Source organism: Crinia signifera, chromosome 6, assembly GCF_055691185.1.
Source record: "Crinia signifera chromosome 6, ASM5569118v1, whole genome shotgun sequence".
NCBI classification, from domain to species: domain Eukaryota; kingdom Metazoa; phylum Chordata; class Amphibia; order Anura; family Myobatrachidae; genus Crinia; species Crinia signifera.
This window is the reverse complement of record NC_139222.1, coordinates 123,834,410-123,852,463: the sequence shown is the minus strand read 5'-3', so window position 1 is coordinate 123,852,463 and position 18,054 is coordinate 123,834,410. Positions and strand designations below refer to the sequence as shown.

Here is an 18,054-nt window from a genome sequence, read left to right as displayed (position 1 = left end):
CCCCATTATCTCAGTAACATAACACAACAATATTCATTAAATATTTTATCCAGCACTCTGCATTATTACGTATATAATGAGTTTCACTTTAAAAAAAAAAATATTGTGACGTGAGAAGTTTTCAGGGGTGGCTCGTTGGTCTAGGGGTATGATTCTCGCTTTGGGTGCGAGAGGTCCTGGCTTCAAATCCCGGACGAGCCCAGCATTTAGCTGCCTTTTAGAGCCCATGATTGATGTTACATGCTTGATTTCAAAGCATCAATTGAATTTTGCTCTTGCCATTTTACACAATTAGTTTGTAATTACTTATGAGTATTTAGGACATTTTCAACCATATGGTGGTACTTTGGGTAAAAAAACACATTCCCCATTATCTCAGTAACATAATACAACAAAATACATCAACTATTTTATCCAGCTCTTTCAATTATTACATAAATAATATGAGTTTCACTTTAAAAAAAAATTTATTCTGACTTGAGAAGTTTTCAGGGGTGGCTCGTTGGTCTAGGGGTATGATTCTTGCTTTGGGTGCGAGAGGTCCCGGGTTCAAATCCCGGACGAGCCCAGCATTTAGCTGCCTTTTAGAGCCCATGATTGATGTTAAATGCTTGATTTCAAAGCATCAATTGAATTTTGCTCTTGCCATTTTACACAATTAGTTTGTAATTACTTATGAGTATTTAGGACATTTTCAACCATATGGTGGTACTTTGGGTAAAAAAACACATTCCCCATTATCTCAGTAACATAACACAACAATATTCATTAAATATTTTATCCAGCACTCTGCATTATTACGTATATAATGAGTTTCACTTTAAAAAAAAAAATATTGTGACGTGAGAAGTTTTCAGGGGTGGCTCGTTGGTCTAGGGGTATGATTCTCGCTTTGGGTGCGAGAGGTCCTGGCTTCAAATCCCGGACGAGCCCAGCATTTAGCTGCCTTTTAGAGCCCATGATTGATGTTACATGCTTGATTTCAAAGCATCAATTGAATTTTGCTCTTGCCATTTTACACAATTAGTTTGTAATTACTTATGAGTATTTAGGACATTTTCAACCATATGGTGGTACTTTGGGTAAAAAAACACATTCCCCATTATCTCAGTAACATAATACAACAAAATACATCAACTATTTTATCCAGCTCTTTCAATTATTACATAAATAATATGAGTTTCACTTTAAAAAAAAATATTGTGACGTGAGAAGTTTTCAGGGGTGGCTCGTTGGTCTAGGGGTATGATTCTCGCTTTAGGTGCGACAGGTCCCGGGTTCAAATCCCGGACGAGCCCAGCATTTAGCTGCCTTTTAGAGCCCATGATTGATGTTAAATGCTTGATTTCAAAGCATCAATTGAATTTTGCTCTTGCCATTTTACACAATTAGTTTGTAATTACTTATGAGTATTTAGGACATTTTCAACCATATGGTGGTACTTTGGGTAAAAAAACACATTCCCCATTATCTCAGTAACATAATACAACAAAATACATCAACTATTTTATCCAGCTCTTTCAATTATTACATAAATAATATGAGTTTCACTTAAAAAAAAAAAATATTCTGACGTGAGAAGTTTTCAGGGGTGGCTCGTTGGTCTAGGGGTATGATTCTCGCTTAGGGTGCAAGAGGTCCCAGCGTTCAAATCCCGGACAAGCCCAGCATTTAGCTGCCTTTTAGAGCCCATGATTGATGTTACATGCTTGATTTCAAAGCCTCAATTGAATTTTGCTTTTGCCATTTTACACAATTAGTTTGTAATTACTTAGGAGCATGTAGTACATTTTCAACCATGTGGTGGTACTTTAGGTAAAAAAAAACACATTCCCCATTATCTCAGTAACATAATACAACAAAATACATCAACTATTTTATCCAGCTCTTTCAATTATTACATAAATAATATGAGTTTCACTTTCAAAAAAAATATATTCTGACGTGAGAAGTTTTCAGGGGTGGCTCGTTGGTCTAGGGGTATGATTCTCGCTTTGGGTGCGAGAGGTCCCGGGTTCAAATCCCGGACGAGCCCAGCATTTAGCTGCCTTTTAGAGCCCATGATTGATGTTACATGCTTGATTTCAAAGCATCAATTGAATTTTGCTCTTGCCATTTTACACAATTAGTTTGTAATTACTTATGAGTATTTAGGACATTTTCAACCATATGGTGGTACTTTGGGTAAAAAAACACATTCCCCATTATCTCAGTAACATAATACAACAAAATACATCAACTATTTTATCCAGCACTCTGCATTATTACGTATATAATGAGTTTCACTTTAAAAAAAAAAATATTGTGACGTGAGAAGTTTTCAGGGGTGGCTCGTTGGTCTAGGGGTATGATTCTCGCTTTGGGTGCGAGAGGTCCCGGCTTCAAATCCCGGACGAGCCCAGCATTTAGCTGCCTTTTAGAGCCCATGATTGATGTTACATGCTTGATTTCAAAGCATCAATTGAATTTTGCTCTTGCCATTTTACACAATTAGTTTGTAATTACTTATGAGTATTTAGGACATTTTCAACCATATGGTGGTACTTTGGGTAAAAAAACACATTCCCCATTATCTCAGTAACATAATACAACAAAATACATCAACTATTTTATCCAGCACTCTGCATTATTACGTATATAATGAGTTTCACTTTAAAAAAAAAAATATTGTGACGTGAGAAGTTTTCAGGGGTGGCTCGTTGGTCTAGGGGTATGATTCTCGCTTTGGGTGCGAGAGGTCCCGGCTTCAAATCCCCGACGAGCCCAGCATTTAGCTGCCTTTTAGAGCCCATGATTGATGTTAAATGCTTGATTTCAAAGCATCAATTGAATTTTGCTCTTGCCATTTTACACAATTAGTTTGTAATTACTTATGAGTATTTAGGACATTTTCAACCATATGGTGGTACTTTGGGTAAAAAAACACATTCCCCATTATCTCAGTAACATAATACAACAAAATACATCAACTATTTTATCCAGCTCTTTCAATTATTACATAAATAATATGAGTTTCACTTTAAAAAAAAATTTATTCTGACTTGATAAGTTTTCAGGGGTGGCTCGTTGGTCTAGGGGTATGATTCTTGCTTTGGGTGCGAGAGGTCCCGGGTTCAAATCCCGGACGAGCCCAGCATTTAGCTGCCTTTTAGAGCCCATGATTGATGTTAAATGCTTGATTTCAAAGCATCAATTGAATTTTGCTCTTGCCATTTTACACAATTAGTTTGTAATTACTTATGAGTATTTAGGACATTTTCAACCATATGGTGGTACTTTGGGTAAAAAAACACATTCCCCATTATCTCAGTAACATAACACAACAATATTCATTAAATATTTTATCCAGCACTCTGCATTATTACGTATATAATGAGTTTCACTTTAAAAAAAAAAAATATTGTGACGTGAGAAGTTTTCAGGGGTGGCTCGTTGGTCTAGGGGTATGATTCTCGCTTTGGGTGCGAGAGGTCCCGGGTTCAAATCCCGGACGAGCCCAGCATTTAGCTGCCTTTTAGAGCCCATGATTGATGTTACATGCTTGATTTCAAAGCATCAATTGAATTTTGCTCTTGCCATTTTACACAATTAGTTTGTAATTACTTATGAGTATTTAGGACATTTTCAACCATATGGTGGTACTTTGGGTAAAAAAACACATTCCCCATTATCTCAGTAACATAATACAACAAAATACATCAACTATTTTATCCAGCACTCTGCATTATTACGTATATAATGAGTTTCACTTTAAAAAAAAAAATATTGTGACGTGAGAAGTTTTCAGGGGTGGCTCGTTGGTCTAGGGGTATGATTCTCGCTTTGGGTGCGAGAGGTCCCGGCTTCAAATCCCGGACGAGCCCAGCATTTAGCTGCCTTTTAGAGCCCATGATTGATGTTACATGCTTGATTTCAAAGCATCAATTGAATTTTGCTCTTGCCATTTTACACAATTAGTTTGTAATTACTTATGAGTATTTAGGACATTTTCAACCATATGGTGGTACTTTGGGTAAAAAAACACATTCCCCATTATCTCAGTAACATAATACAACAAAATACATCAACTATTTTATCCAGCACTCTGCATTATTACGTATATAATGAGTTTCACTTTAAAAAAAAAAATATTGTGACGTGAGAAGTTTTCAGGGGTGGCTCGTTGGTCTAGGGGTATGATTCTCGCTTTGGGTGCGAGAGGTCCCGGCTTCAAATCCCCGACGAGCCCAGCATTTAGCTGCCTTTTAGAGCCCATGATTGATGTTAAATGCTTGATTTCAAAGCATCAATTGAATTTTGCTCTTGCCATTTTACACAATTAGTTTGTAATTACTTATGAGTATTTAGGACATTTTCAACCATATGGTGGTACTTTGGGTAAAAAAACACATTCCCCATTATCTCAGTAACATAATACAACAAAATACATCAACTATTTTATCCAGCTCTTTCAATTATTACATAAATAATATGAGTTTCACTTTAAAAAAAAAATTGTTCTGACGTGAGAAGTTTTCAGGGGTGGCTCGTTGGTCTAGGGGTATGATTCTCGCTTTGGGTGCGAGAGGTCCCGGGTTCAAATCCCGGACGAGCCCAGCATTTAGCTGCCTTTTAGAGCCCATGATTGATGTTAAATGCTTGATTTCAAAGCATCAATTGAATTTTGCTCTTGCCATTTTACACAATTAGTTTGTAATTACTTATGAGTATTTAGGACATTTTCAACCATATGGTGGTACTTTGGGTAAAAAAACACATTCCCCATTATCTCAGTAACATAACACAACAATATTCATTAAATATTTTATCCAGCACTCTGCATTATTACGTATATAATGAGTTTCACTTTAAAAAAAAAAATATTGTGACGTGAGAAGTTTTCAGGGGTGGCTCGTTGGTCTAGGGGTATGATTCTCGCTTTGGGTGCGAGAGGTCCTGGCTTCAAATCCCGGACGAGCCCAGCATTTAGCTGCCTTTTAGAGCCCATGATTGATGTTACATGCTTGATTTCAAAGCATCAATTGAATTTTGCTCTTGCCATTTTACACAATTAGTTTGTAATTACTTATGAGTATTTAGGACATTTTCAACCATATGGTGGTACTTTGGGTAAAAAAACACATTCCCCATTATCTCAGTAACATAATACAACAAAATACATCAACTATTTTATCCAGCTCTTTCAATTATTACATAAATAATATGAGTTTCACTTTAAAAAAAAATTTATTCTGACTTGAGAAGTTTTCAGGGGTGGCTCGTTGGTCTAGGGGTATGATTCTTGCTTTGGGTGCGAGAGGTCCCGGGTTCAAATCCCGGACGAGCCCAGCATTTAGCTGCCTTTTAGAGCCCATGATTGATGTTAAATGCTTGATTTCAAAGCATCAATTGAATTTTGCTCTTGCCATTTTACACAATTAGTTTGTAATTACTTATGAGTATTTAGGACATTTTCAACCATATGGTGGTACTTTGGGTAAAAAAACACATTCCCCATTATCTCAGTAACATAATACAACAAAATACATCAACTATTTTATCCAGCTCTTTCAATTATTACATAAATAATATGAGTTTCACTTAAAAAAAAAAATTGTTCTGACGTGAGAAGTTTTCAGGGGTGGCTCGTTGGTCTAGGGGTATGATTCTCGCTTTGGGTGCGAGAGGTCCCGGGTTCAAATCCCGGACGAGCCCAGCATTTAGCTGCCTTTTAGAGCCCATGATTGATGTTAAATGCTTGATTTCAAAGCATCAATTGAATTTTGCTCTTGCCATTTTACACAATTAGTTTGTAATTACTTATGAGTATTTAGGAAATTTTCAACCATATGGTGGTACTTTGGGTAAAAAAACACATTCCCCATTATCTCAGTAACATAACACAACAATATTCATTAAATATTTTATCCAGCACTCTGCATTATTACGTATATAATGAGTTTCACTTTAAAAAAAAAAATATTGTGACGTGAGAAGTTTTCAGGGGTGGCTCGTTGGTCTAGGGGTATGATTCTCGCTTTGGGTGCGAGAGGTCCTGGCTTCAAATCCCGGACGAGCCCAGCATTTAGCTGCCTTTTAGAGCCCATGATTGATGTTACATGCTTGATTTCAAAGCATCAATTGAATTTTGCTCTTGCCATTTTACACAATTAGTTTGTAATTACTTATGAGTATTTAGGACATTTTCAACCATATGGTGGTACTTTGGGTAAAAAAACACATTCCCCATTATCTCAGTAACATAATACAACAAAATACATCAACTATTTTATCCAGCTCTTTCAATTATTACATAAATAATATGAGTTTCACTTTAAAAAAAAATTTATTCTGACTTGAGAAGTTTTAAGGGGTGGCTCGTTGGTCTAGGGGTATGATTCTTGCTTTGGGTGCGAGAGGTCCCGGGTTCAAATCCCGGACGAGCCCAGCATTTAGCTGCCTTTTAGAGCCCATGATTGATGTTAAATGCTTGATTTCAAAGCATCAATTGAATTTTGCTCTTGCCATTTTACACAATTAGTTTGTAATTACTTATGAGTATTTAGGACATTTTCAACCATATGGTGGTACTTTGGGTAAAAAAACACATTCCCCATTATCTCAGTAACATAACACAACAATATTCATTAAATATTTTATCCAGCACTCTGCATTATTACGTATATAATGAGTTTCACTTTAAAAAAAAAAAATATTGTGACGTGAGAAGTTTTCAGGGGTGGCTCGTTGGTCTAGGGGTATGATTCTCGCTTTGGGTGCGAGAGGTCCCGGGTTCAAATCCCGGACGAGCCCAGCATTTAGCTGCCTTTTAGAGCCCATGATTGATGTTAAATGCTTGATTTCAAAGCATCAATTGAATTTTGCTCTTGCCATTTTACACAATTAGTTTGTAATTACTTATGAGTATTTAGGACATTTTCAACCATATGGTGGTACTTTGGGTAAAAAAACACATTCCCCATTATCTCAGTAACATAATACAACAAAATACATCAACTATTTTATCCAGCTCTTTCAATTATTACATAAATAATATGAGTTTCACTTAAAAAAAAAAATATATTCTGACGTGAGAAGTTTTCAGGGGTGGCTCGTTGGTCTAGGGGTATGATTCTCGCTTAGGGTGCAAGAGGTCCCAGCGTTCAAATCCCGGACAAGCCCAGCATTTAGCTGCCTTTTAGAGCCCATGATTGATGTTACATGCTTGATTTCAAAGCCTCAATTGAATTTTGCTTTTGCCATTTTACACAATTAGTTTGTAATTACTTAGGAGCATGTAGTACATTTTCAACCATGTGGTGGTACTTTAGGTAAAAAAAAAAACATTCCCCATTATCTCAGTAACATAATACAACAAAATACATCAACTATTTTATCCAGCTCTTTCAATTATTACATAAATAATATGAGTTTCACTTTCAAAAAAAATATATTCTGACGTGAGAAGTTTTCAGGGGTGGCTCGTTGGTCTAGGGGTATGATTCTCGCTTTGGGTGCGAGAGGTCCCGGGTTCAAATCCCGGACGAGCCCAGCATTTAGCTGCCTTTTAGAGCCCATGATTGATGTTAAATGCTTGATTTCAAAGCATCAATTGAATTTTGCTCTTGCCATTTTACACAATTAGTTTGTAATTACTTATGAGTATTTAGGACATTTTCAACCATATGGTGGTACTTTGGGTAAAAAAACACATTCCCCATTATCTCAGTAACATAACACAACAATATTCATTAAATATTTTATCCAGCACTCTGCATTATTACGTATATAATGAGTTTCACTTTAAAAAAAAAAAATATTGTGACGTGAGAAGTTTTCAGGGGTGGCTCGTTGGTCTAGGGGTATGATTCTCGCTTTGGGTGCGAGAGGTCCCGGGTTCAAATCCCGGACGAGCCCAGCATTTAGCTGCCTTTTAGAGCCCATGATTGATGTTAAATGCTTGATTTCAAAGCATCAATTGAATTTTGCTCTTGCCATTTTACACAATTAGTTTGTAATTACTTATGAGTATTTAGGACATTTTCAACCATATGGTGGTACTTTGGGTAAAAAAACACATTCCCCATTATCTCAGTAACATAATACAACAAAATACATCAACTATTTTATCCAGCTCTTTCAATTATTACATAAATAATATGAGTTTCACTTAAAAAAAAAAATATATTCTGACGTGAGAAGTTTTCAGGGGTGGCTCGTTGGTCTAGGGGTATGATTCTCGCTTAGGGTGCAAGAGGTCCCAGCGTTCAAATCCCGGACAAGCCCAGCATTTAGCTGCCTTTTAGAGCCCATGATTGATGTTACATGCTTGATTTCAAAGCCTCAATTGAATTTTGCTTTTGCCATTTTACACAATTAGTTTGTAATTACTTAGGAGCATGTAGTACATTTTCAACCATGTGGTGGTACTTTAGGTAAAAAAAAACACATTCCCCATTATCTCAGTAACATAATACAACAAAATACATCAACTATTTTATCCAGCTCTTTCAATTATTACATAAATAATATGAGTTTCACTTTCAAAAAAAATATATTCTGACGTGAGAAGTTTTCAGGGGTGGCTCGTTGGTCTAGGGGTATGATTCTCGCTTTGGGTGCGAGAGGTCCCGGGTTCAAATCCCGGACGAGCCCAGCATTTAGCTGCCTTTTAGAGCCCATGATTGATGTTACATGCTTGATTTCAAAGCATCAATTGAATTTTGCTCTTGCCATTTTACACAATTAGTTTGTAATTACTTATGAGTATTTAGGACATTTTCAACCATATGGTGGTACTTTGGGTAAAAAAACACATTCCCCATTATCTCAGTAACATAATACAACAAAATACATCAACTATTTTATCCAGCACTCTGCATTATTACGTATATAATGAGTTTCACTTTAAAAAAAAAAAATATTGTGACGTGAGAAGTTTTCAGGGGTGGCTCGTTGGTCTAGGGGTATGATTCTCGCTTTGGGTGCGAGAGGTCCCGGGTTCAAATCCCGGACGAGCCCAGCATTTAGCTGCCTTTTAGAGCCCATGATTGATGTTAAATGCTTGATTTCAAAGCATCAATTGAATTTTGCTCTTGCCATTTTACACAATTAGTTTGTAATTACTTATGAGTATTTAGGACATTTTCAACCATATGGTGGTACTTTGGGTAAAAAAACACATTCCCCATTATCTCAGTAACATAATACAACAAAATACATCAACTATTTTATCCAGCTCTTTCAATTATTACATAAATAATATGAGTTTCACTTAAAAAAAAAAATATATTCTGACGTGAGAAGTTTTCAGGGGTGGCTCGTTGGTCTAGGGGTATGATTCTCGCTTAGGGTGCAAGAGGTCCCAGCGTTCAAATCCCGAACAAGCCCAGCATTTAGCTGCCTTTTAGAGCCCATGATTGATGTTACATGCTTGATTTCAAAGCCTCAATTGAATTTTGCTTTTGCCATTTTACACAATTAGTTTGTAATTACTTAGGAGCATGTAGTACATTTTCAACCATGTGGTGGTACTTTAGGTAAAAAAAAACACATTCCCCATTATCTCAGTAACATAATACAACAAAATACATCAACTATTTTATCCAGCTCTTTCAATTATTACATAAATAATATGAGTTTCACTTTCAAAAAAAATATATTCTGACGTGAGAAGTTTTCAGGGGTGGCTCGTTGGTCTAGGGGTATGATTCTCGCTTTGGGTGCGAGAGGTCCCGGGTTCAAATCCCGGACGAGCCCAGCATTTAGCTGCCTTTTAGAGCCCATGATTGATGTTACATGCTTGATTTCAAAGCATCAATTGAATTTTGCTCTTGCCATTTTACACAATTAGTTTGTAATTACTTATGAGTATTTAGGACATTTTCAACCATATGGTGGTACTTTGGGTAAAAAAACACATTCCCCATTATCTCAGTAACATAATACAACAAAATACATCAACTATTTTATCCAGCACTCTGCATTATTACGTATATAATGAGTTTCACTTTAAAAAAAAAAAATATTGTGACGTGAGAAGTTTTCAGGGGTGGCTCGTTGGTCTAGGGGTATGATTCTCGCTTTGGGTGCGAGAGGTCCCGGGTTCAAATCCCGGACGAGCCCAGCATTTAGCTGCCTTTTAGAGCCCATGATTGATGTTAAATGCTTGATTTCAAAGCATCAATTGAATTTTGCTCTTGCCATTTTACACAATTAGTTTGTAATTACTTATGAGTATTTAGGACATTTTCAACCATATGGTGGTACTTTGGGTAAAAAAACACATTCCCCATTATCTCAGTAACATAATACAACAAAATACATCAACTATTTTATCCAGCTCTTTCAATTATTACATAAATAATATGAGTTTCACTTAAAAAAAAAAATATATTCTGACGTGAGAAGTTTTCAGGGGTGGCTCGTTGGTCTAGGGGTATGATTCTCGCTTAGGGTGCAAGAGGTCCCAGCGTTCAAATCCCGGACAAGCCCAGCATTTAGCTGCCTTTTAGAGCCCATGATTGATGTTACATGCTTGATTTCAAAGCCTCAATTGAATTTTGCTTTTGCCATTTTACACAATTAGTTTGTAATTACTTAGGAGCATGTAGTACATTTTCAACCATGTGGTGGTACTTTAGGTAAAAAAAAACACATTCCCCATTATCTCAGTAACATAATACAACAAAATACATCAACTATTTTATCCAGCTCTTTCAATTATTACATAAATAATATGAGTTTCACTTTCAAAAAAAATATATTCTGACGTGAGAAGTTTTCAGGGGTGGCTCGTTGGTCTAGGGGTATGATTCTCGCTTTGGGTGCGAGAGGTCCCGGGTTCAAATCCCGGACGAGCCCAGCATTTAGCTGCCTTTTAGAGCCCATGATTGATGTTAAATGCTTGATTTCAAAGCATCAATTGAATTTTGCTCTTGCCATTTTACACAATTAGTTTGTAATTACTTATGAGTATTTAGGACATTTTCAACCATATGGTGGTACTTTGGGTAAAAAAACACATTCCCCATTATCTCAGTAACATAACACAACAATATTCATTAAATATTTTATCCAGCACTCTGCATTATTACGTATATAATGAGTTTCACTTTAAAAAAAAAAAATATTGTGACGTGAGAAGTTTTCAGGGGTGGCTCGTTGGTCTAGGGGTATGATTCTCGCTTTGGGTGCGAGAGGTCCCGGGTTCAAATCCCGGACGAGCCCAGCATTTAGCTGCCTTTTAGAGCCCATGATTGATGTTACATGCTTGATTTCAAAGCATCAATTGAATTTTGCTCTTGCCATTTTACACAATTAGTTTGTAATTACTTATGAGTATTTAGGACATTTTCAACCATATGGTGGTACTTTGGGTAAAAAAACACATTCCCCATTATCTCAGTAACATAATACAACAAAATACATCAACTATTTTATCCAGCACTCTGCATTATTACGTATATAATGAGTTTCACTTTAAAAAAAAAAAATATTGTGACGTGAGAAGTTTTCAGGGGTGGCTCGTTGGTCTAGGGGTATGATTCTCGCTTTGGGTGCGAGAGGTCCCGGGTTCAAATCCCGGACGAGCCCAGCATTTAGCTGCCTTTTAGAGCCCATGATTGATGTTAAATGCTTGATTTCAAAGCATCAATTGAATTTTGCTCTTGCCATTTTACACAATTAGTTTGTAATTACTTATGAGTATTTAGGACATTTTCAACCATATGGTGGTACTTTGGGTAAAAAAACACATTCCCCATTATCTCAGTAACATAATACAACAAAATACATCAACTATTTTATCCAGCTCTTTCAATTATTACATAAATAATATGAGTTTCACTTAAAAAAAAAAATATATTCTGACGTGAGAAGTTTTCAGGGGTGGCTCGTTGGTCTAGGGGTATGATTCTCGCTTAGGGTGCAAGAGGTCCCAGCGTTCAAATCCCGGACAAGCCCAGCATTTAGCTGCCTTTTAGAGCCCATGATTGATGTTACATGCTTGATTTCAAAGCCTCAATTGAATTTTGCTTTTGCCATTTTACACAATTAGTTTGTAATTACTTAGGAGCATGTAGTACATTTTCAACCATGTGGTGGTACTTTAGGTAAAAAAAAACACATTCCCCATTATCTCAGTAACATAATACAACAAAATACATCAACTATTTTATCCAGCTCTTTCAATTATTACATAAATAATATGAGTTTCACTTTCAAAAAAAATATATTCTGACGTGAGAAGTTTTCAGGGGTGGCTCGTTGGTCTAGGGGTATGATTCTCGCTTTGGGTGCGAGAGGTCCCGGGTTCAAATCCCGGACGAGCCCAGCATTTAGCTGCCTTTTAGAGCCCATGATTGATGTTAAATGCTTGATTTCAAAGCATCAATTGAATTTTGCTCTTGCCATTTTACACAATTAGTTTGTAATTACTTATGAGTATTTAGGACATTTTCAACCATATGGTGGTACTTTGGGTAAAAAAACACATTCCCCATTATCTCAGTAACATAACACAACAATATTCATTAAATATTTTATCCAGCACTCTGCATTATTACGTATATAATGAGTTTCACTTTAAAAAAAAAAAATATTGTGACGTGAGAAGTTTTCAGGGGTGGCTCGTTGGTCTAGGGGTATGATTCTCGCTTTGGGTGCGAGAGGTCCCGGGTTCAAATCCCGGACGAGCCCAGCATTTAGCTGCCTTTTAGAGCCCATGATTGATGTTAAATGCTTGATTTCAAAGCATCAATTGAATTTTGCTCTTGCCATTTTGCACAATTAGTTTGTAATTACTTATGAGTATTTAGGACATTTTCAACCATATGGTGGTACTTTGGGTAAAAAAACACATTCCCCATTATCTCAGTAACATAATACAACAAAATACATCAACTATTTTATCCAGCTCTTTCAATTATTACATAAATAATATGAGTTTCACTTAAAAAAAAAAATATATTCTGACGTGAGAAGTTTTCAGGGGTGGCTCGTTGGTCTAGGGGTATGATTCTCGCTTAGGGTGCAAGAGGTCCCAGCGTTCAAATCCCGGACAAGCCCAGCATTTAGCTGCCTTTTAGAGCCCATGATTGATGTTACATGCTTGATTTCAAAGCCTCAATTGAATTTTGCTTTTGCCATTTTACACAATTAGTTTGTAATTACTTAGGAGCATGTAGTACATTTTCAACCATGTGGTGGTACTTTAGGTAAAAAAAAACACATTCCCCATTATCTCAGTAACATAATACAACAAAATACATCAACTATTTTATCCAGCTCTTTCAATTATTACATAAATAATATGAGTTTCACTTTCAAAAAAAATATATTCTGACGTGAGAAGTTTTCAGGGGTGGCTCGTTGGTCTAGGGGTATGATTCTCGCTTTGGGTGCGAGAGGTCCCGGGTTCAAATCCCGGACGAGCCCAGCATTTAGCTGCCTTTTAGAGCCCATGATTGATGTTACATGCTTGATTTCAAAGCATCAATTGAATTTTGCTCTTGCCATTTTACACAATTAGTTTGTAATTACTTATGAGTATTTAGGACATTTTCAACCATATGGTGGTACTTTGGGTAAAAAAACACATTCCCCATTATCTCAGTAACATAATACAACAAAATACATCAACTATTTTATCCAGCACTCTGCATTATTACGTATATAATGAGTTTCACTTTAAAAAAAAAAATATTGTGACGTGAGAAGTTTTCAGGGGTGGCTCGTTGGTCTAGGGGTATGATTCTCGCTTTGGGTGCGAGAGGTCCCGGCTTCAAATCCCGGACGAGCCCAGCATTTAGCTGCCTTTTAGAGCCCATGATTGATGTTAAATGCTTGATTTCAAAGCATCAATTGAATTTTGCTCTTGCCATTTTACACAATTAGTTTGTAATTACTTATGAGTATTTAGGACATTTTCAACCATATGGTGGTACTTTGGGTAAAAAAACACATTCCCCATTATCTCAGTAACATAATACAACAAAATACATCAACTATTTTATCCAGCTCTTTCAATTATTACATAAATAATATGAGTTTCACTTTAAAAAAAAAATTATTCTGACGTGAGAAGTTTTCAGGGGTGGCTCGTTGGTCTAGGGGTATGATTCTCGCTTTGGGTGCGAGAGGTCCCGGGTTCAAATCCCGGACGAGCCCAGCATTTAGCTGCCTTTTAGAGCCCATGATTGATGTTACATGCTTGATTTCAAAGCATCAATTGAATTTTGCTCTTGCCATTTTACACAATTAGTTTGTAATTACTTATGAGTATTTAGGACATTTTCAACCATATGGTGGTACTTTGGGTAAAAAAACACATTCCCCATTATCTCAGTAACATAACACAACAATATTCATTAAATATTTTATCCAGCACTCTGCATTATTACGTATATAATGAGTTTCACTTTAAAAAAAAAAATATTGTGACGTGAGAAGTTTTCAGGGGTGGCTCGTTGGTCTAGGGGTATGATTCTCGCTTTGGGTGCGAGAGGTCCCGGCTTCAAATCCCGGACGAGCCCAGCATTTAGCTGCCTTTTAGAGCCCATGATTGATGTTACATGCTTGATTTCAAAGCATCAATTGAATTTTGCTCTTGCCATTTTACACAATTAGTTTGTAATTACTTATGAGTATTTAGGACATTTTCAACCATATGGTGGTACTTTGGGTAAAAAAACACATTCCCCATTATCTCAGTAACATAACACAACAATATTCATTAAATATTTTATCCAGCACTCTGCATTATTACGTATATAATGAGTTTCACTTTAAAAAAAAAAATATTGTGACGTGAGAAGTTTTCAGGGGTGGCTCGTTGGTCTAGGGGTATGATTCTCGCTTTGGGTGCGAGAGGTCCCGGCTTCAAATCCCGGACGAGCCCAGCATTTAGCTGCCTTTTAGAGCCCATGATTGATGTTACATGCTTGATTTCAAAGCATCAATTGAATTTTGCTCTTGCCATTTTACACAATTAGTTTGTAATTACTTATGAGTATTTAGGACATTTTCAACCATATGGTGGTACTTTGGGTAAAAAAACACATTCCCCATTATCTCAGTAACATAATACAACAAAATACATCAACTATTTTATCCAGCTCTTTCAATTATTACATAAATAATATGAGTTTCACTTTAAAAAAAAAATTATTCTGACGTGAGAAGTTTTCAGGGGTGGCTCGTTGGTCTAGGGGTATGATTCTTGCTTTGGGTGCGAGAGGTCCCGGGTTCAAATCCCGGACGAGCCCAGCATTTAGCTGCCTTTTAGAGCCCATGATTGATGTTAAATGCTTGATTTCAAAGCATCAATTGAATTTTGCTCTTGCCATTTTACACAATTAGTTTGTAATTACTTATGAGTATTTAGGACATTTTCAACCATATGGTGGTACTTTGGGTAAAAAACACATTCCCCATTATCTCAGTAACATAATACAACAAAATACATCAACTATTTTATCCAGCTCTTTCAATTATTACATAAATAATATGAGTTTCACTTTAAAAAAAAAATTATTCTGACGTGAGAAGTTTTCAGGGGTGGCTCGTTGGTCTAGGGGTATGATTCTCGCTTTGGGTGCGAGAGGTCCCGGGTTCAAATCCCGGACGAGCCCAGCATTTAGCTGCCTTTTAGAGCCCATGATTGATGTTACATGCTTGATTTCAAAGCATCAATTGAATTTTGCTCTTGCCATTTTACACAATTAGTTTGTAATTACTTATGAGTATTTAGGACATTTTCAACCATATGGTGGTACTTTGGGTAAAAAAACACATTCCCCATTATCTCAGTAACATAACACAACAATATTCATTAAATATTTTATCCAGCACTCTGCATTATTACGTATATAATGAGTTTCACTTTAAAAAAAAAAATATTGTGACGTGAGAAGTTTTCAGGGGTGGCTCGTTGGTCTAGGGGTATGATTCTCGCTTTGGGTGCGAGAGGTCCCGGCTTCAAATCCCGGACGAGCCCAGCATTTAGCTGCCTTTTAGAGCCCATGATTGATGTTACATGCTTGATTTCAAAGCATCAATTGAATTTTGCTCTTGCCATTTTACACAATTAGTTTGTAATTACTTATGAGTATTTAGGACATTTTCAACCATATGGTGGTACTTTGGGTAAAAAAACACATTCCCCATTATCTCAGTAACATAATACAACAAAATACATCAACTATTTTATCCAGCTCTTTCAATTATTACATAAATAATATGAGTTTCACTTTAAAAAAAAAATTATTCTGACGTGAGAAGTTTTCAGGGGTGGCTCGTTGGTCTAGGGGTATGATTCTTGCTTTGGGTGCGAGAGGTCCCGGGTTCAAATCCCGGACGAGCCCAGCATTTAGCTGCCTTTTTAGAGCCCATGATTGATGTTAAATGCTTGATTTCAAAGCATCAATTGAATTTTGCTCTTGCCATTTTACACAATTAGTTTGTAATTACGTATGAGTATTTAGGACATTTTCAACCATATGGTGGTACTTTGGGTAAAAAAACACATTCCCCATTATCTCAGTAACATAACACAACAATATTCATTAAATATTTTATCCAGCACTCTGCATTATTACGTATATAATGATTTTCACTTTAAAAAAAAAAATATTGTGACGTGAGAAGTTTTCAGGGGTGGCTCGTTGGTCTAGGGGTATGATTCTCGCTTTGGGTGCGAGAGGTCCCGGGTTCAAATCCCGGACGAGCCCAGCATTTAGCTGCCTTTTAGAGCCCATGATTGATGTTAAATGCTTGATTTCAAAGCATCAATTGAATTTTGCTCTTGCCATTTTACACAATTAGTTTGTAATTACTTATGAGTATTTAGGACATTTTCAACCATATGGTGGTACTTTGGGTAAAAAAACACATTCCCCATTATCTCAGTAACATAATACAACAAAATACATCAACTATTTTATCCAGCTCTTTCAATTATTACATAAATAATATGAGTTTCACTTTAAAAAAAAAATTATTCTGACGTGAGAAGTTTTCAGGGGTGGCTCGTTGGTCTAGGGGTATGATTCTCGCTTTGGGTGCGAGAGGTCCCGGGTTCAAATCCCGGACGAGCCCAGCATTTAGCTGCCTTTTAGAGCCCATGATTGATGTTACATGCTTGATTTCAAAGCATCAATTGAATTTTGCTCTTGCCATTTTACACAATTAGTTTGTAATTACTTATGAGTATTTAGGACATTTTCAACCATATGGTGGTACTTTGGGTAAAAAAACACATTCCCCATTATCTCAGTAACATAACACAACAATATTCATTAAATATTTTATCCAGCACTCTGCATTATTACGTATATAATGAGTTTCACTTTAAAAAAAAAAATATTGTGACGTGAGAAGTTTTCAGGGGTGGCTCGTTGGTCTAGGGGTATGATTCTCGCTTTGGGTGCGAGAGGTCCCGGCTTCAAATCCCGGACGAGCCCAGCATTTAGCTGCCTTTTAGAGCCCATGATTGATGTTACATGCTTGATTTCAAAGCATCAATTGAATTTTGCTCTTGCCATTTTACACAATTAGTTTGTAATTACTTATGAGTATTTAGGACATTTTCAACCATATGGTGGTACTTTGGGTAAAAAAACACATTCCCCATTATCTCAGTAACATAATACAACAAAATACATCAACTATTTTATCCAGCACTCTGCATTATTACGTATATAATGAGTTTCACTTTAAAAAAAAAATATTGTGACGTGAGAAGTTTTCAGGGGTGGCTCGTTGGTCTAGGGGTATGATTCTCGCTTTGGGTGCGAGAGGTCCCGGCTTCAAATCCCGGACGAGCCCAGCATTTAGCTGCCTTTTAGAGCCCATGATTGATGTTAAATGCTTGATTTCAAAGCATCAATTGAATTTTGCTCTTGCCATTTTACACAATTAGTTTGTAATTACTTATGAGTATTTAGGACATTTTCAACCATATGGTGGTACTTTGGGTAAAAAAACACATTCCCCATTATCTCAGTAACATAATACAACAAAATACATCAACTATTTTATCCAGCTCTTTCAATTATTACATAAATAATATGAGTT

The 18,054-nt window shown here is 36.3% G+C and overlaps 21 non-coding genes across 21 annotated transcripts; all 21 read left to right on the top strand.

The window, feature by feature from the left end:
• The first annotated feature begins 1,963 nt into the window (after window positions 1-1,963).
• On the top strand, window positions 1,964-2,035 carry TRNAP-UGG (transfer RNA proline (anticodon UGG)). Its single transcript has one exon. It is a non-coding gene; the product is annotated as a tRNA-Pro (tRNA).
• A 1,391-nt stretch (window positions 2,036-3,426) lies between these two features.
• Window positions 3,427-3,498, top strand: TRNAP-UGG (transfer RNA proline (anticodon UGG)). Its single transcript has one exon. It is a non-coding gene; the product is annotated as a tRNA-Pro (tRNA).
• Window positions 3,499-4,523: 1,025 nt separating this feature from the next.
• Window positions 4,524-4,595, top strand: TRNAP-UGG (transfer RNA proline (anticodon UGG)). The gene has a single exon. It is a non-coding gene; the product is annotated as a tRNA-Pro (tRNA).
• A 1,027-nt stretch (window positions 4,596-5,622) lies between these two features.
• TRNAP-UGG (transfer RNA proline (anticodon UGG)) lies at window positions 5,623-5,694 on the top strand. The gene has a single exon. It is a non-coding gene; the product is annotated as a tRNA-Pro (tRNA).
• Window positions 5,695-6,720: 1,026 nt separating this feature from the next.
• Window positions 6,721-6,792, top strand: TRNAP-UGG (transfer RNA proline (anticodon UGG)). Its single transcript has one exon. It is a non-coding gene; the product is annotated as a tRNA-Pro (tRNA).
• A 666-nt stretch (window positions 6,793-7,458) lies between these two features.
• On the top strand, window positions 7,459-7,530 carry TRNAP-UGG (transfer RNA proline (anticodon UGG)). Its single transcript has one exon. It is a non-coding gene; the product is annotated as a tRNA-Pro (tRNA).
• A 294-nt stretch (window positions 7,531-7,824) lies between these two features.
• On the top strand, window positions 7,825-7,896 carry TRNAP-UGG (transfer RNA proline (anticodon UGG)). The gene has a single exon. It is a non-coding gene; the product is annotated as a tRNA-Pro (tRNA).
• Window positions 7,897-8,562: 666 nt separating this feature from the next.
• TRNAP-UGG (transfer RNA proline (anticodon UGG)) lies at window positions 8,563-8,634 on the top strand. Its single transcript has one exon. It is a non-coding gene; the product is annotated as a tRNA-Pro (tRNA).
• Window positions 8,635-8,928: 294 nt separating this feature from the next.
• Window positions 8,929-9,000, top strand: TRNAP-UGG (transfer RNA proline (anticodon UGG)). Its single transcript has one exon. It is a non-coding gene; the product is annotated as a tRNA-Pro (tRNA).
• A 666-nt stretch (window positions 9,001-9,666) lies between these two features.
• Window positions 9,667-9,738, top strand: TRNAP-UGG (transfer RNA proline (anticodon UGG)). The gene has a single exon. It is a non-coding gene; the product is annotated as a tRNA-Pro (tRNA).
• A 294-nt stretch (window positions 9,739-10,032) lies between these two features.
• TRNAP-UGG (transfer RNA proline (anticodon UGG)) lies at window positions 10,033-10,104 on the top strand. The gene has a single exon. It is a non-coding gene; the product is annotated as a tRNA-Pro (tRNA).
• Window positions 10,105-10,770: 666 nt separating this feature from the next.
• TRNAP-UGG (transfer RNA proline (anticodon UGG)) lies at window positions 10,771-10,842 on the top strand. The gene has a single exon. It is a non-coding gene; the product is annotated as a tRNA-Pro (tRNA).
• Window positions 10,843-11,136: 294 nt separating this feature from the next.
• Window positions 11,137-11,208, top strand: TRNAP-UGG (transfer RNA proline (anticodon UGG)). Its single transcript has one exon. It is a non-coding gene; the product is annotated as a tRNA-Pro (tRNA).
• Window positions 11,209-11,502: 294 nt separating this feature from the next.
• TRNAP-UGG (transfer RNA proline (anticodon UGG)) lies at window positions 11,503-11,574 on the top strand. The gene has a single exon. It is a non-coding gene; the product is annotated as a tRNA-Pro (tRNA).
• A 666-nt stretch (window positions 11,575-12,240) lies between these two features.
• TRNAP-UGG (transfer RNA proline (anticodon UGG)) lies at window positions 12,241-12,312 on the top strand. Its single transcript has one exon. It is a non-coding gene; the product is annotated as a tRNA-Pro (tRNA).
• Window positions 12,313-12,606: 294 nt separating this feature from the next.
• Window positions 12,607-12,678, top strand: TRNAP-UGG (transfer RNA proline (anticodon UGG)). The gene has a single exon. It is a non-coding gene; the product is annotated as a tRNA-Pro (tRNA).
• Window positions 12,679-13,344: 666 nt separating this feature from the next.
• On the top strand, window positions 13,345-13,416 carry TRNAP-UGG (transfer RNA proline (anticodon UGG)). The gene has a single exon. It is a non-coding gene; the product is annotated as a tRNA-Pro (tRNA).
• Window positions 13,417-14,076: 660 nt separating this feature from the next.
• Window positions 14,077-14,148, top strand: TRNAP-UGG (transfer RNA proline (anticodon UGG)). The gene has a single exon. It is a non-coding gene; the product is annotated as a tRNA-Pro (tRNA).
• A 1,391-nt stretch (window positions 14,149-15,539) lies between these two features.
• Window positions 15,540-15,611, top strand: TRNAP-UGG (transfer RNA proline (anticodon UGG)). Its single transcript has one exon. It is a non-coding gene; the product is annotated as a tRNA-Pro (tRNA).
• A 1,026-nt stretch (window positions 15,612-16,637) lies between these two features.
• Window positions 16,638-16,709, top strand: TRNAP-UGG (transfer RNA proline (anticodon UGG)). The gene has a single exon. It is a non-coding gene; the product is annotated as a tRNA-Pro (tRNA).
• Window positions 16,710-17,004: 295 nt separating this feature from the next.
• TRNAP-UGG (transfer RNA proline (anticodon UGG)) lies at window positions 17,005-17,076 on the top strand. The gene has a single exon. It is a non-coding gene; the product is annotated as a tRNA-Pro (tRNA).
• The last annotated feature ends 978 nt before the right edge of the window (window positions 17,077-18,054 follow it).